Genomic DNA, 9,307 nt, shown 5'->3' with positions numbered 1-9,307 from the left:
TATGATTTATTTAAGTTTTTACATTTTTAAATAGATTAGACCATAAATGTTGACCAATACTGACTACGACCATACCAGGTTGAATGCACCCGATCTCGTCCGATCTCGGAAGTTAAGCAACGTCGGGATTGGTTGGTTCTTGGATGGGTGACCGCCTAGGAATACCAATTGTCATAGGAAAAATGTGATTTTTTAAATTTTAACATTTTCAAAGATTTTAGACCAAAAAATGTTGTCCAATACTGTCTACGACCATTCCAGGTTGAATGCACCCGATCTCGTCCGATCTCGGAAGTTAAGCAACGTCGGGATTGGTGAGTACTTGGATGGGTGACCGCCTAGGAATACCAATTGTCGTAGGCAAAATATGATTTATTTAAGTTTTTACATTTTTTATAGATTAGATCAAAAAATGTTGTGCAATACTGACTACGTCCATACCAGGTTGAATGCACCCGATCTCGTCCGATCTCGGAAGTTAAGCAACGTCGGGATTGGTTGGTACTTGGATGGGTGACCGCCTAGGAATACCAATTGTCATAGGCAAAATATGATTTTTAATATATATTTAAATGTTAACATTTTTAAATATTTTAGACCAAAAAATGTTGACCAATACTGTCTACGACCATACCAGGTTGAATGCACCCGATCTCGTCCGATCTCGGAAGTTAAGCAACGTCGGGATTGGTGAGTACTTGGATGGGTGACCGCCTAGGAATACCAATTGTAGTAGGCAAAATATGATTTATTTAAGTTTTTACATTTTTAAATAGATTAGACCATAAATGTTGACCAATACTGACTACGACCATACCAGGTTGAATGCACCCGATCTCGTCCGATCTCGGAAGTTAAGCAACGTCGGGATTGGTTGGTACTTGGATGGGTGACCGCCTAGGAATACCAATTGTCATAGGAAAAATGTGATTTTTTAAATTTTAACATTTTCAAAGATTTTAGACCAAAAAATATTGACCAATACTGTCTACGACCATTCCAGGTTGAATGCACCCAATCTCGTCCGATCTCGGAAGTTAAGCAACGTCGGGATTGGTGAGTACTTGGATGGGTGACCGCCTAGGAATACCAATTGTCGTAGGCAAAATATGATTTATTTAAGTTTTTACATTTTTTATAGATTAGACCAAAAAATGTTGTGCAATACTGACTACGACCATACCAGGTTGAAAGCACCCGATCTCGTCTGATCTCGGAAGTTAAGCAACGTTGGGATTGGTTAGTACTTGGATGGGTGACCGCCTAGGAATACCAATTGTCGTAGGCAAAATATGATTTATTCAAGTTTTTACATTTTTAAATAGATTAGACCAAAAAATGTTGACCAATACTGGCTACGACCATACCAGATTGAATGCACCCGATCTCGTCCGATCTCGGAAGTTAAGCAACGCCGGGATTGGTTAGTACTTGGATGGGTGACCGCCTAGGAACACCAATTGTCGTAGGCACAATATGATTTATTTAGGTTTTTACATTTTTAAATAGATTAGACCATAAATGTTGACCAATACTGTCTACGACCATACCAGTTTGAATGCACCAGATCTCGTCCGATCTCGGAAGTTAAGCAACGTCGGGATTGGTTAGTACTTGGATGGGTGACCGCCTAGGAATACCAATTGTCGTAGGCACAATATGATTTATTTAAGTTTTTACAATTTTAAATAGATTAGACCATAAATGTTGACCAATACTGACTACGACCATACCAGGTTGAATGCACCCGATCTCGTCCGATCTCGGAAGTTAAGCAACGTCGGGATTGGTTGGTACTTGGATGGATGACCGCCTAGGAATACCAATTGTCATAGGAAAAATATGATTTTTAATATTTATTTAAATTTTAACATTTTCAAAGATTTTAGACCAAAAAAGGTTGACCAATACTGTCTACGACCATACCAGGTTGAATGCACCCGATCTCGTCCGATCTCGGAAGTTAAGCAACGTCGGGTTTGGTGAGTTCTTGGATGGGTGACCGCCTAGGAATACCAATTGTCTTAGGCACAATATGATGTATTTAAGTTTTTACATTTTTAAATAGATTAGACCATAAATGTTGACCAAAACTGTCTACGACCATACCAGGTTAAATGCACCCGATCTCGTCCGATCTCGGAAGTTAAGCAACGTCGGGATTGGTTAGTACTTGGATGGGTGACCGCCTAGGAATACCAATTGTTGTAGGCACAATATGATTTATTTAAGTTTTTACATTTTTAAATAGATTAGACAGTAAATGTTGACCAATACTGACTACTACCATACCAGGTTGAATGCACCCGATCTCGTCCGATCTCGGAAGTTAAGCAACGTCGGGATTGGTTGGTACTTGGATGGGTGACCGCCTAGGAATACCAATTGTCATAGGCAAAATATGATTTTTAAAATATATTTAATGTTAACATTTTTAAAGATTTTAGACCAAAAAATGTTCATCAATACTGTCTACGACCATACCAGGTTGAATGTAACCGATCTCGTCCGATCTCGGAAGTTAAGCAACGTCGTGATTGGTTAGTACTTGGATGGGTGACCGCCTAGGAATACCAATTGTCGTAGGCAATATATGATTTATTTAAGTTTTTACATTTTTAAATAGATTAGACCATAAATGTTGACCAATACTGACTACGACCATACCAGGTTGAATGCACCCGATCTCGACCGATCTTGGAAGTTAAGCAACGTCGGGATTGGTTGGTACTTGGATGGGTGACCGCCTAGGAATACCAATTGTCATAGGAAAAATGTGATTTTTTAAATTTTAAAATTTTCAAAGATTTTAGACCAAAAAATGTTGACCAATACTGTCTACGACCATTCCAGGTTGAATGCACCCGATCTCGTCCGATCTTGGAAGTTAAGCAACGTCGGGATTGGTGAGTACTTGGATGGGTGACCGCCTAGGAATACCAATTGTCGTAGGCAAAATATGATTTATTTAAGTTTTTACATTTTTTATAGATTAGACAAAAAATGTTGTGCAATACTGACTACGACCATACCAGGTTGAATGCACCCGATCTCGTCCGATCTCGGAAGTTAAGCAACGTCGGGATTGGTTGGTACTTGGATGGGTGACCGCCTAGGAATACCAATTGTCAAGGCAAAATATGATTTTTAATATATATTTAAATGTTAACATTTTTAAAGATTTTAGACCAAAAAATGTTGACCAATACTGTCTACGACCATACCAGGTTGAATGCACCTGATCTCGTCCGATCTTGGAAGATAAGCAACATCGGGATTGGTTGGTACTTGGATGGGTGACCGCCTAGGAATACCAATTGTCATAGGAAAAATATGATTTTTAAAATTTATTTAAATTTCAACATTTTCAAAGATTTTGGACCAAAAAATGTTGACCAATACTGTCTACGACCATACCAGGTTGAATGCACCCGATCTCGTCCGATCTCGGAAGTTAAGCAACGTCGGGATTGGTGAGTACTTGGATGGGTGATCGCCTAGGAATATCAATTGTCGTAGGCAAAATATGATTTATTTAACTTTTTACATTTTTTTATAGATTAGACCAAAAAATGGTGAGCAATACTGAATACGACCATACCAGGTTGAATGCACCGGATCTCGTCCGATCTCGGAAGTTAAGCAACGTCGGGATTGGTTGGTACTAGGATGGGTGACCGCCTAGGAATTCCAATTGTCATAGGCAAAATATGATTTTTAAAATATATTTAATTGTTAACATTTTTGAAGATTTTAGACCAAAAAATGTTGACCAATACTGTCTACGACCCTACCAGGTTGAATGCACCCGATCTCGTCCTATCTCGGAAGTTAAGCAACGTCGGGATTGGTTGGTACTTGGATAGGTGACCGCCTAGGAATACAATTGTCGTAGGCAAAATATGATTTATTTAACTTTTTACATTTTTTTATAGACTAGACCAAAAAATGGTGAGCAATACTGAATACGACCATACCAGGTTGAATGCACCGGATCTCGTCCGATCTCGGAAGTTAAGCAACGTCGGGATTGGTTGGTACTAGGATGGGTGACCGCCTAGGAATTCCAATTGTCATAGGCAAAATATGATTTTTAAAATATATTTAATTGTTAACATTTTTAAAGATTTTAGACCAAAAAATGTTGACCAATACTGTCTACGACCATACCAGGTTGAATGCACCCGATCTCGTCCTATCTCGGAAGTTAAGCAACGTCGGGATTGGTTGGTACTTGGATAGGTGACCGCCTAGGAATACCAATTGTCGTAGGCAAAATATGATTTATTCAAGTTTTTACATTTTTAAATAGATTAGACCAAAAAATGTTGACCAATACTGGCTACGACCATGCCAGGTTGAATGCACCCGATCTCGTCCGATCTCGGAAGTTAAGCAACGTCGGGATTGGTTGGTTCTTGGATGGGTGACCGCCTAGGAATATCAATTGTCGTAGGCAAAATATGATTTAAATGAGTTTTTACATTTTTAATCGATTAGACCAAAAAATGTTGAGCAATACTGCATACCACCATACCAGGTTGAATGCACCCGAAGTCGTCCGATCTCGGAAGATAAGCAACGTCGGGATTGGTTAGTACTTGGATGGGTGACCGCCTAGGAATTCCAACTGTCATAGGCAAAATATGATTTTTAAAATATGTTTAATCGTTTACATTTTTATAGAATTCATACCAAAAAATGTTGACCAATATTGTCTACGACCATACCAGGTTGAATGCACCCGATCTCGTCCGATCTCGGAAGTTAAGCAACGTCGGGATTGGTTAGTAGTTGGATGGGTGACCGCCTAGGAATACCAATTGTCGTAGGCAAAATATGATTTATTTAAGTTTTTACTTTTTTAATTAGATTAGACATAAAATGTTGAGAAATACTGCTTACAACCATACCAGGTTGAATGCATCCGATCTCGCCCGATCTCGGATGTTAAGCAACTTCGGGATTGGTTCGTACTTGGATGGGTGACCGTCTAGGAATACCAATTGTCTTAGGCACAATATGATTTATTTAAGTTTTTACATTTTCAAATAGATTAGACCATAAATGTTGACCAATACTGTCTACGACCATACCAGGTTGAATGCACCCGATCTCGTCCGATCTCGGAAGTTAAGCAACGTCGGGATTGGTTAGTACTTGGATGGGTGACCGCCTAGGAATACCAATTGTCGTAGGCACAATATGATTTATTTAAGTTTTTACATTTTTAAATAGATTAGACCATAAATGTTGACCAATACTGTCTACGACCATACCAGGTTGAATGCACCCGATCTCGTCCGATCTCGGAAGTTAAGCAACGTCGGGATTAGTTAGTACTTGGATGGGTGACCGCTTAGGAATACCAATTGTCGTAGGCACAATATGATTTATTTAAGTTTTTACATTTTTAAATAGATTAGACCATAAATGTTGACCAATACTGTCTACGACCATACCAGGTTGAATGCACCCGATCTCGTCCGATCTCGGAAGTTAAGCAACGTCGGGATTGGTTAGTACTTGGATGGGTGACCGCCTAGGAATACCAATTGTCTTAGGCACAATATGATTTATTTAAGTTTTTACATTTTCAAATAGATTAGACCATAAATGTTGACCAATACTGTCTACGACCATACCAGGTTGAATGCACCCGATCTCGTCCGATCTCGGAAGTTAAGCAACGTCGGGATTGGTTAGTACTTGGATGGGTGACCGCCTAGGAATACCAATTGTCGTAGGCACAATATGATTTATTTAAGTTTTTACATTTTTAAATAGATTAGACCATAAATGTTGACCAATACTGTCTACGACCATACCAGGTTGAATGCACCCGATCTCGTCCGATCTCGGAAGTTAAGCAACGTCGGGATTAGTTAGTACTTGGATGGGTGACCGCCTAGGAATACCATTTGTCGTAGGCACAATATGATTTATTTAAGTTTTTACATTTTTAAATAGATTAGACCATAAATGTTGACCAATACTGTCTACGACCATACCAGGTTGAATGCACCCGATCTCGTCCGATCTCGGAAGTTAAGCAACGTCGGGATTGGTTAGTACTTGGATGGGTGACCGCCTAGGAATACCAATTGTAGTAGGCAAAATATGATTTATTTAAGTTTTTACATTTTTGAATAGATTAGACCATAAATGTTGACCAATACTGTCTACGACCATTCCAGGTTGAATGCACCCGATCTCGTCCGATCTCGGAAGTTAAGCAACGTCGGGATTGGTTAGTACTTGGATGGGTGACCGCCTAGGAATACCAATTGTCGTAGGCAAAACATGATTTATTTAAGTTTTTACATTTTTAAATAGATTAGACCATAAATGTTGACCAATACTGACTACGACCATACCAGGTTGAATGCACCCGTTCTCGTCCGATCTCGGAAGTTAAGCAACGTCGGGATTGGTTGGTACTTGGATGGGTGACCGCCTAGGAATACCAATTGTAATAGGAAAAATATGATTTTTTAAATTTATTTAAATTTTTATATTTTCAAAGATTTTAGACCAAAAAATGTTGACCAATACTCTCTACGACCATACCTGGTTGAATGCACCCGATCTCGGAAGTTAAGCAACGTCGGGATTGGTGAGTACTTGGATGGGTGACCACCTAGGAATACCAATTGTCGTAGGCTAAATATGATTTATTTAAGTTTTTACATTTTTTTATAGATTAGACCAAAAAATGGTGAGCAATACTGACTACGACCATACCAGGTTGAATGCACCCGATCTCGTCCGATCTCGGAAGTTAAGCAACGTCGGGATTGGTTGGTACTAGGATGGGTGACCGCCTAGGAATTCCAATTGTCATAGGCAAAATATGATTTTTAAAATATATTTAAATGTTAACATTTTCAAAGATTTTGGACCAAAAAATGTTGACCAATACTGTCTACGACCATTCCAGGTTGAATGCACCCGATCTCGTCCGATCTTGGAAGTTAAGCAACGTCGGGATTGGTTAGTACTTGGATGGGTGACCGCCTAGGAATACCAATTGTCGTAGGCACAATATGATTTATTTAAGTTTTTACAGTTTTAAATAGATTAGACCAATAAATGTTGACCAAAACTTTCTACGACCATACCAGGTTGAATGCACCCGATCTCGTCCGATCTCGGACGTTAAGCAACGTCGGGATTGGTTAGTACTTGGATGGGTGACCGCCTAGGAATACCAATTGTCTTAGGCACAATATGATTTATTTAAGTTTTTACATTTTCAAATAGATTAGACCATAAATGTTGACCAATACTGTCTACGACCATACCAGGTTGAATGCACCCGATCTCGTCCGATCTCGGAAGTTAAGCAACGTCGGGATTGGTTAGTACTTGGATGGGTGACCGCCTAGGAATACCAATTGTCGTAGGCAAAATATGATTTATTTTGAGTTTTTACATTTTTAAATAGATTAGACCATAAATGTTGACCAATACTGTCTACGACCATACCAGGTTGAATGCACCCGATCTCGTCCGATCTCGGAAGTTAAGCAACGTCGGGATTAGTTAGTACTTGGATGGGTGACCGCCTAGGAATACCAATTGTCGTAGGCACAATATGATTTATTTAAGTTTTTACATTTTTAAATAGATTACACCATAAATGTTGACCAATACTGTCTGCGACCATACCAGGTTGAATGCACCCGATCTCGTCCGATCTCGGAAGTTAAGCAACGTCGGGATTGGTTAGTACTTGGATGGGTGACCGCCTAGGAATACCAATTGTCTTAGGCACAATATGATTTATTTAAGTTTTTACATTTTCAAATAGATTAGACCATAAATGTTGACCAATACTGTCTACGACCATACCAGGTTGAATGCACCCGATCTCGTCCGATCTCGGAAGTTAAGCAACGTCGGGATTAGTTAGTACTTGGATGGGTGACCGCCTAGGAATACCATTTGTCGTAGGCACAATATGATTTATTTAAATTTTTACATTTTTAAATAGATTAGACCATAAATGTTGACCAATACTGTCTACGACCATACCAGGTTGAATGCACCCGATCTCGTCCGATCTCGGAAGTTAAGCAACGTCGGGATTAGTTAGTACTTGGATGGGTGACCGCCTAGGAATACCATTTGTCGTAGGCACAATATGATTTATTTAAGTTTTTACATTTTTAAATAGATTAGACCATAAATGTTGACCAATACTGTCTACGACCATACCAGGTTGAATGCACCCGATCTCGTCCGATCTCGGAAGTTAAGCAACGTCGGGATTGGTTAGTACTTGGATGGGTGACCGCCTAGGAATACCAATTGTAGTAGGCAAAATATGATTTATTTAAGTTTTTACATTTTTAAATAGATTAGACCATAAATGTTGACCAATACTGTCTACGACCATACCAGGTTGAATGCACCCGATCTCGTCCGATCTCGGAAGTTAAGCAACGTCGGGATTGGTTAGTACTTGGATGGGTGACCGCCTAGGAATACCAATTGTCGTAGGCAAAATATGATTTATTTAAGTTTTTACATTTTCAAATAGATTAGACCATAAATGTTGACCAATACTGACTACGACCATACCAGGTTGAATGCACCCGTTCTCGTCCGATCTCGGAAGTTAAGCAACGTCGGGATTGGTTGGTACTTGGATGGGTGACCGCCTAGGAATACCAATTGTAATAGGAAAAATATGATTTTTTAAATTTATTTAAATTTTTATATTTTCAAAGATTTTAGACCAAAAAATGTTGACCAATACTGTCTACGACCATACCTGGTTGAATGCACCCGATCTCGGAAGTTAAGCAACGTCGGGATTGGTGAGTACTTGGATGGGTGACCACCTAGGAATACCAATTGTCGTAGGCTAAATATGATTTATTTAAGTTTTTACATTTTTTTATAGATTAGACCAAAAAATGGTGAGCAATACTGACTACGACCATACCAGGTTGAATGCACCCGATCTCGTCCGATCTCGGAAGTTAAGCAACGTCGGGATTGGTTGGTGCTAGGATGGGTGACCGCCTAGGAATTCCAATTGTCATAGGCAAAATATGATTTTTAAAATATATTTAAATGTTAACATTTTCAAAGATTTTAGACCAAAAAATGTTGACCAATACTGTCTACGACCATTCCAGGTTGAATGCACCCGATCTCGTCCGATCTTGGAAGTTAAGCAACGTCGGGATTGGTTAGTACTTGGATGGGTGACCGCCTAGGAATACCAATTGTCGTAGGCACAATATGATTTATTTAAGTTTTTACAGTTTTAAATAGATTAGACCATAAATGTTGA

At 39.2% G+C, this 9,307-nt stretch overlaps 21 non-coding genes and 29 pseudogenes across 21 annotated transcripts; all 50 read left to right on the top strand.

The window, feature by feature from the left end:
• Window positions 1–61: 61 nt before the first annotated feature.
• On the top strand, window positions 62–180 carry LOC146150635 (5S ribosomal RNA; annotated as a pseudogene).
• Window positions 181–244: 64 nt separating this feature from the next.
• Window positions 245–363, top strand: LOC146150634 (5S ribosomal RNA). The gene has a single exon (XR_014497234.1). It is a non-coding gene; the product is annotated as a 5S ribosomal RNA (ribosomal RNA).
• Window positions 364–427: 64 nt separating this feature from the next.
• LOC146150633 (5S ribosomal RNA) lies at window positions 428–546 on the top strand (annotated as a pseudogene).
• A 74-nt stretch (window positions 547–620) lies between these two features.
• Window positions 621–739, top strand: LOC146150632 (5S ribosomal RNA; annotated as a pseudogene).
• Window positions 740–803: 64 nt separating this feature from the next.
• On the top strand, window positions 804–922 carry LOC146150631 (5S ribosomal RNA; annotated as a pseudogene).
• Window positions 923–986: 64 nt separating this feature from the next.
• Window positions 987–1,105, top strand: LOC146150630 (5S ribosomal RNA; annotated as a pseudogene).
• Window positions 1,106–1,169: 64 nt separating this feature from the next.
• Window positions 1,170–1,288, top strand: LOC146150629 (5S ribosomal RNA). The gene has a single exon (XR_014495735.1). It is a non-coding gene; the product is annotated as a 5S ribosomal RNA (ribosomal RNA).
• A 65-nt stretch (window positions 1,289–1,353) lies between these two features.
• On the top strand, window positions 1,354–1,472 carry LOC146150628 (5S ribosomal RNA). The gene has a single exon (XR_014498125.1). It is a non-coding gene; the product is annotated as a 5S ribosomal RNA (ribosomal RNA).
• Window positions 1,473–1,536: 64 nt separating this feature from the next.
• On the top strand, window positions 1,537–1,655 carry LOC146150627 (5S ribosomal RNA; annotated as a pseudogene).
• A 64-nt stretch (window positions 1,656–1,719) lies between these two features.
• LOC146150626 (5S ribosomal RNA) lies at window positions 1,720–1,838 on the top strand (annotated as a pseudogene).
• A 74-nt stretch (window positions 1,839–1,912) lies between these two features.
• Window positions 1,913–2,031, top strand: LOC146150625 (5S ribosomal RNA; annotated as a pseudogene).
• Window positions 2,032–2,095: 64 nt separating this feature from the next.
• Window positions 2,096–2,214, top strand: LOC146150624 (5S ribosomal RNA). Its single transcript, XR_014497428.1, has one exon. It is a non-coding gene; the product is annotated as a 5S ribosomal RNA (ribosomal RNA).
• Window positions 2,215–2,278: 64 nt separating this feature from the next.
• On the top strand, window positions 2,279–2,397 carry LOC146150623 (5S ribosomal RNA; annotated as a pseudogene).
• A 73-nt stretch (window positions 2,398–2,470) lies between these two features.
• LOC146150622 (5S ribosomal RNA) lies at window positions 2,471–2,589 on the top strand (annotated as a pseudogene).
• Window positions 2,590–2,653: 64 nt separating this feature from the next.
• On the top strand, window positions 2,654–2,772 carry LOC146150621 (5S ribosomal RNA; annotated as a pseudogene).
• A 64-nt stretch (window positions 2,773–2,836) lies between these two features.
• LOC146150620 (5S ribosomal RNA) lies at window positions 2,837–2,955 on the top strand (annotated as a pseudogene).
• A 63-nt stretch (window positions 2,956–3,018) lies between these two features.
• Window positions 3,019–3,136, top strand: LOC146150619 (5S ribosomal RNA; annotated as a pseudogene).
• Window positions 3,137–3,210: 74 nt separating this feature from the next.
• On the top strand, window positions 3,211–3,329 carry LOC146150618 (5S ribosomal RNA; annotated as a pseudogene).
• Window positions 3,330–3,403: 74 nt separating this feature from the next.
• LOC146150617 (5S ribosomal RNA) lies at window positions 3,404–3,522 on the top strand. The gene has a single exon (XR_014498399.1). It is a non-coding gene; the product is annotated as a 5S ribosomal RNA (ribosomal RNA).
• A 65-nt stretch (window positions 3,523–3,587) lies between these two features.
• Window positions 3,588–3,706, top strand: LOC146150616 (5S ribosomal RNA; annotated as a pseudogene).
• A 74-nt stretch (window positions 3,707–3,780) lies between these two features.
• LOC146150615 (5S ribosomal RNA) lies at window positions 3,781–3,898 on the top strand (annotated as a pseudogene).
• A 65-nt stretch (window positions 3,899–3,963) lies between these two features.
• Window positions 3,964–4,082, top strand: LOC146150614 (5S ribosomal RNA; annotated as a pseudogene).
• A 74-nt stretch (window positions 4,083–4,156) lies between these two features.
• Window positions 4,157–4,275, top strand: LOC146150613 (5S ribosomal RNA; annotated as a pseudogene).
• Window positions 4,276–4,340: 65 nt separating this feature from the next.
• Window positions 4,341–4,459, top strand: LOC146150612 (5S ribosomal RNA; annotated as a pseudogene).
• A 64-nt stretch (window positions 4,460–4,523) lies between these two features.
• LOC146150611 (5S ribosomal RNA) lies at window positions 4,524–4,642 on the top strand (annotated as a pseudogene).
• Window positions 4,643–4,716: 74 nt separating this feature from the next.
• Window positions 4,717–4,835, top strand: LOC146150610 (5S ribosomal RNA). The gene has a single exon (XR_014496132.1). It is a non-coding gene; the product is annotated as a 5S ribosomal RNA (ribosomal RNA).
• Window positions 4,836–4,899: 64 nt separating this feature from the next.
• On the top strand, window positions 4,900–5,018 carry LOC146150609 (5S ribosomal RNA; annotated as a pseudogene).
• A 64-nt stretch (window positions 5,019–5,082) lies between these two features.
• Window positions 5,083–5,201, top strand: LOC146150608 (5S ribosomal RNA). Its single transcript, XR_014497038.1, has one exon. It is a non-coding gene; the product is annotated as a 5S ribosomal RNA (ribosomal RNA).
• Window positions 5,202–5,265: 64 nt separating this feature from the next.
• LOC146150607 (5S ribosomal RNA) lies at window positions 5,266–5,384 on the top strand. Its single transcript, XR_014497237.1, has one exon. It is a non-coding gene; the product is annotated as a 5S ribosomal RNA (ribosomal RNA).
• Window positions 5,385–5,448: 64 nt separating this feature from the next.
• Window positions 5,449–5,567, top strand: LOC146150606 (5S ribosomal RNA). Its single transcript, XR_014497734.1, has one exon. It is a non-coding gene; the product is annotated as a 5S ribosomal RNA (ribosomal RNA).
• Window positions 5,568–5,631: 64 nt separating this feature from the next.
• LOC146150605 (5S ribosomal RNA) lies at window positions 5,632–5,750 on the top strand. The gene has a single exon (XR_014497026.1). It is a non-coding gene; the product is annotated as a 5S ribosomal RNA (ribosomal RNA).
• Window positions 5,751–5,814: 64 nt separating this feature from the next.
• On the top strand, window positions 5,815–5,933 carry LOC146150604 (5S ribosomal RNA). The gene has a single exon (XR_014498392.1). It is a non-coding gene; the product is annotated as a 5S ribosomal RNA (ribosomal RNA).
• Window positions 5,934–5,997: 64 nt separating this feature from the next.
• On the top strand, window positions 5,998–6,116 carry LOC146150603 (5S ribosomal RNA). Its single transcript, XR_014497648.1, has one exon. It is a non-coding gene; the product is annotated as a 5S ribosomal RNA (ribosomal RNA).
• Window positions 6,117–6,180: 64 nt separating this feature from the next.
• LOC146150602 (5S ribosomal RNA) lies at window positions 6,181–6,299 on the top strand. The gene has a single exon (XR_014496402.1). It is a non-coding gene; the product is annotated as a 5S ribosomal RNA (ribosomal RNA).
• Window positions 6,300–6,363: 64 nt separating this feature from the next.
• LOC146150601 (5S ribosomal RNA) lies at window positions 6,364–6,482 on the top strand (annotated as a pseudogene).
• A 74-nt stretch (window positions 6,483–6,556) lies between these two features.
• Window positions 6,557–6,665, top strand: LOC146150600 (5S ribosomal RNA; annotated as a pseudogene).
• Window positions 6,666–6,730: 65 nt separating this feature from the next.
• LOC146150599 (5S ribosomal RNA) lies at window positions 6,731–6,849 on the top strand (annotated as a pseudogene).
• A 74-nt stretch (window positions 6,850–6,923) lies between these two features.
• Window positions 6,924–7,042, top strand: LOC146150598 (5S ribosomal RNA). The gene has a single exon (XR_014497959.1). It is a non-coding gene; the product is annotated as a 5S ribosomal RNA (ribosomal RNA).
• A 65-nt stretch (window positions 7,043–7,107) lies between these two features.
• Window positions 7,108–7,226, top strand: LOC146150597 (5S ribosomal RNA; annotated as a pseudogene).
• A 64-nt stretch (window positions 7,227–7,290) lies between these two features.
• On the top strand, window positions 7,291–7,409 carry LOC146150596 (5S ribosomal RNA). Its single transcript, XR_014497015.1, has one exon. It is a non-coding gene; the product is annotated as a 5S ribosomal RNA (ribosomal RNA).
• Window positions 7,410–7,474: 65 nt separating this feature from the next.
• On the top strand, window positions 7,475–7,593 carry LOC146150595 (5S ribosomal RNA). The gene has a single exon (XR_014497058.1). It is a non-coding gene; the product is annotated as a 5S ribosomal RNA (ribosomal RNA).
• Window positions 7,594–7,657: 64 nt separating this feature from the next.
• On the top strand, window positions 7,658–7,776 carry LOC146150594 (5S ribosomal RNA; annotated as a pseudogene).
• Window positions 7,777–7,840: 64 nt separating this feature from the next.
• Window positions 7,841–7,959, top strand: LOC146150593 (5S ribosomal RNA). The gene has a single exon (XR_014498391.1). It is a non-coding gene; the product is annotated as a 5S ribosomal RNA (ribosomal RNA).
• Window positions 7,960–8,023: 64 nt separating this feature from the next.
• LOC146150592 (5S ribosomal RNA) lies at window positions 8,024–8,142 on the top strand. Its single transcript, XR_014498390.1, has one exon. It is a non-coding gene; the product is annotated as a 5S ribosomal RNA (ribosomal RNA).
• Window positions 8,143–8,206: 64 nt separating this feature from the next.
• LOC146150591 (5S ribosomal RNA) lies at window positions 8,207–8,325 on the top strand. Its single transcript, XR_014497647.1, has one exon. It is a non-coding gene; the product is annotated as a 5S ribosomal RNA (ribosomal RNA).
• Window positions 8,326–8,389: 64 nt separating this feature from the next.
• On the top strand, window positions 8,390–8,508 carry LOC146150590 (5S ribosomal RNA). Its single transcript, XR_014497004.1, has one exon. It is a non-coding gene; the product is annotated as a 5S ribosomal RNA (ribosomal RNA).
• Window positions 8,509–8,572: 64 nt separating this feature from the next.
• LOC146150589 (5S ribosomal RNA) lies at window positions 8,573–8,691 on the top strand (annotated as a pseudogene).
• Window positions 8,692–8,765: 74 nt separating this feature from the next.
• LOC146150588 (5S ribosomal RNA) lies at window positions 8,766–8,874 on the top strand (annotated as a pseudogene).
• Window positions 8,875–8,939: 65 nt separating this feature from the next.
• Window positions 8,940–9,058, top strand: LOC146150587 (5S ribosomal RNA; annotated as a pseudogene).
• Window positions 9,059–9,132: 74 nt separating this feature from the next.
• Window positions 9,133–9,251, top strand: LOC146150586 (5S ribosomal RNA). The gene has a single exon (XR_014497958.1). It is a non-coding gene; the product is annotated as a 5S ribosomal RNA (ribosomal RNA).
• Window positions 9,252–9,307: the final 56 nt, after the last annotated feature.

Source organism: Ascidiella aspersa, chromosome 4, assembly GCF_963924565.1.
Source record: "Ascidiella aspersa chromosome 4, kaAscAspe10.2, whole genome shotgun sequence".
NCBI lineage: Eukaryota > Metazoa > Chordata > Ascidiacea > Phlebobranchia > Ascidiidae > Ascidiella > Ascidiella aspersa.
The sequence above is the reverse complement of the archived record's forward strand: the minus strand, read 5'-3'. Positions and strand labels throughout refer to the sequence as shown.